Here is a 3,497-nt window from a genome sequence, read left to right on the forward strand (position 1 = left end):
TCATCACAATGATCATGAACTAACCTCTAAAACTTTTAAAAAATTGCTAGTTAAAGGATTCCTTTATAAGACTTACCTTGGTCAAGCACGGCATACCCTTTTGGCAATAGAACAGTAACAGCTTTCATCTCAATATGCTTTTTTGTGGTGCCAATTTAAATAGTTTTATTATTCCATGTTACTTGTTTTGGGTCCCTGTGAAACAATGCTATACCCTCTACTTGGACAGACTTAATCCACCTCTTCAATGGTGGGGCTTGAAGAAACACCACCAGATGGAGGAGCTCCCCCACCAGGGAAGCTACCAGGCTTTCCTCCAGGCATGCCACCAGCACTCTGGTACAGCTTGGTAATGATAGGGTTGCAGACCTTCTCCAGTTCTTTCTGCCGATGCTCAAATTCTTCCTTCTCTGGAGTCTGGTTCTTATCCAGCCAGCTGATGATTTCATTCACTTGTCAAGAATCTTCTGTTTGTCTTCATCATTGATCTTGCCTTGATGTTTCTCATCTTCAACAGTTGTTGAAAACATAAGACTCCAGTGAGTTCTTGGAGGAAACCATATCTCTCTGGTTCTCATCCTCAGCTTTGTACTTCTCAGCTTCTTGGACCAGGCACTCAATATCCTCCTTACTCAAGCGGACCTCGTCATTGGTGATGGTGATCTTGTTCTCCTTTCCTGTGCTCTTATCTACAGCAGAAACATTGAGGATGCCATTGGCATCAATGTCAAAAGTAACCTCAATCTGAGGAACCCCACGGGGTGCTGGAGGTATGCCTGTGAGCTCAAATTTCCCAAGCAGGTTGTTGTCCTTGGCCATGGCCCTTTCACCTTCATATGCCTGGATGAGTACACCTGGCTGGTTGTCAGAGTAGGTGGTGAAAGTCTGGGTCTGTTTGGTGGGAATGGTGGTATTGCGCTTGATGAGGACAGTCATGACTCCACCAGCAGTGTCAATCCCAAGGGAAAGAGGAGTGACATCCAAGAGCAGCAGATCCTGAACATTCTCAGACTTGTCTCCAGATAGAATGGCTGCCTGGACAGCTGCACCATAGGCAACAGCTTCATCAGGGTTAATGCTCTTATTCAGTTCTTTCCTATTGAAGAAGTCATGCAGAAGTTTCTGAATCTTGGGGATTCTGGTAGAGCCACCCTTCAGGACAATATCATGGATCTGTGAGTTGTCTAGTTTGGCATCTCGAAGTGTCTTCTCTTCAGGGTCCAGTGTGCCACGAAACAGGTCAGCATTCAATTCCTCAAATCGAGCACAGGTAGTGGAGGTGTAGAAGTCAATTCCCTCATAGAGAGAATCAATCTCAATACTGACCTGGGTGCTGGAAGAGAGGGTGTGCTTGGCCCACTCACAGACAGTGCAGAGACACCGAACAGCTCTCTTGTTCTCACTGATGTCCTTCTTGTGCTTTTGTTTAAACTCAGCAATTAAATGGTTGACCATTCGGTTGTCAAAGTCTTCTCCACCCAAGTGGGTGTCTCCAGCTGTTGATTTGACTTCAAAAATTCCATCCTCGATAGTGAGGATTGACACATCAAAAGTCTCACCTCCCATGTCAAAAATCTGCACATTCCTTTCAGCTCCGACCTTCTTATCTAAGTCGTAAGCAATAGCAGGCGGCTCTTTGATAATTCGAAGTACACTGAGGCCAGCAATAGTTCCAGCGTCTCTTGTTGCCTGCTGCTGAGAGTCATTGAAGTAAGCTGGCACTGTGACCACAGCATGGGTAACAGTCTCTCCTAGGTGAGTTTCTGCAATTTCTTTCATCTTTGTCAGAACCATTGAGGACACTTCCTCAGAGTAAAAACTTTTGTATCCCCTTTGTATCCGACTTGGACCTTGGGCCTGCCTGCATCATTCACCACCATGAAGGGCCAGTGCTTCATGTCAGACTGAACAACAGCATCATCAAACCTATGTCCGATCAGACATTTGGCATCAAAAAACTGTGTTGGTGGGGTTCATTGCAACCTGATTCTTGGCCATATCCCCCAATTAATCGTTCTGTGTCAGTGAAAGCAACAGAGCTCGGCATGGTGCGGTTATCCTGGTCATTGGCGATTATATCCACCTTTCCATGCTGGAAGACACCCACACAGGAGTAGGTGGTGCCAAGACCAATGCCAACTACAGGTCCCTTAGACATGATTGCTTGTGTCTAGGCCCGGCAATGCTGACGACAAGACCATGCAGAGACCTGAGAGCTGACTCCGCTTTCAATGAGCTAATTTCAATATTGTCAAGCTATGGTTTCTGATTGGTCAACTATAACATTTGCAATAAATAAATTATAATTTTGGCCTTCATTATAGTGTTTTTTCTCTATCAGTAATTGTTTTAAGATTGGAAACTATTAATCCTTAAGCCTTTTGACCCATTTTTCATCATGGCTTGTTTGAACTGTACCGAATGTAAGATTTCATTGCATTGTATTTCAGTATTTTTATTAATTCATGCATATCCAGCCACATTTTTGACAGATTCCTCTTTAATACCTGGGAATATACTAATGAAAAATCATGTATAAGTAGATAAAATCGTGAGGCAAATGAAGGAAAGAAAGAGGAACAAAAGATCATAAATTATCTTCATAGTTAGCATGAACTTGATTACATTAACATCTGAAAATATTGAGCTGAACTAATCAGTCATAAAAAAAATCAGAGTTTTAAAAGTCAGTAAGGAGACAATGGCCTATATCTGACTTGTGCATATATGTGTCTAAGTAAAATCTTAAAACAATGCTTCTGGGGCTGGAGAGATGGCTCAGCAGTTAAGAGCACTGACTGCTCTTGCAGAGGTCCTGAGTTCAATTCCCAGGAACCACATGGTGGCTCCCAACCATCTATAATGAGATCTGATGCCCTCTTTGGGTGTGTCTAAAGACAGTGACAGTGTGCTCACATATATGAAATAAATAAATCTTTAAAAAAAACAATGCTTCTGGGAGAAAGGTAAGTGAACTTTAATACGTTTATTATGTATCTTTAAGTATTTGTCCTAAAAATTCAAATAAGAAAAATTAATACTTTAGTTGTCAATGTATCCGGTAGGTAAAGGTGACATTATACTTTATTCAAAGTTCAACTTAGATTAAATGCTGCAAGTGGATATTTCTTAAGTACCAGGGAATAGAATACAATTATATATACATTGCTTAAGATTTCAATTTTATAAACTTTTATACAAATGGGTATTTCTTGATTTGATCTATATATCTATTTGTACATACCATTTGGTATGTCAAACATAACTACACACAATAAAGATAATTTAAAACTCAGTAGTATATAGGGCATGTATGTTCAGAAGCCAAAATATATGAAATATTCTTACTTTAAGAAAATATACCTCAGACACTTAGACAATTCAGGTCAAAATGTCCTACTTGGAGGAAAAAGAATAATTTCATTAAAAATTTATATAGAGTATTAGTTATAGATATATTTCAAAAAACAGAACCTTCAGAAGATATGGATATGGGA

The 3,497-nt window shown here is 40.4% G+C and overlaps 1 pseudogene; it reads right to left on the bottom strand.

Annotated features, from left to right (window-relative positions):
• Nucleotides 1-231: 231 nt before the first annotated feature.
• Nucleotides 232-2,158, bottom strand: Hspa8-ps6 (heat shock protein family A (Hsp70) member 8, pseudogene 6; annotated as a pseudogene).
• Between the last annotated feature and the right edge of the window lie 1,339 nt (nucleotides 2,159-3,497).

This window comes from Rattus norvegicus, chromosome 2, assembly GCF_021556685.1.
Source record: "Rattus norvegicus strain SHRSP/BbbUtx chromosome 2, alternate assembly SHRSP_T2T, whole genome shotgun sequence".
NCBI classification, from domain to species: Eukaryota; Metazoa; Chordata; class Mammalia; order Rodentia; family Muridae; genus Rattus; species Rattus norvegicus.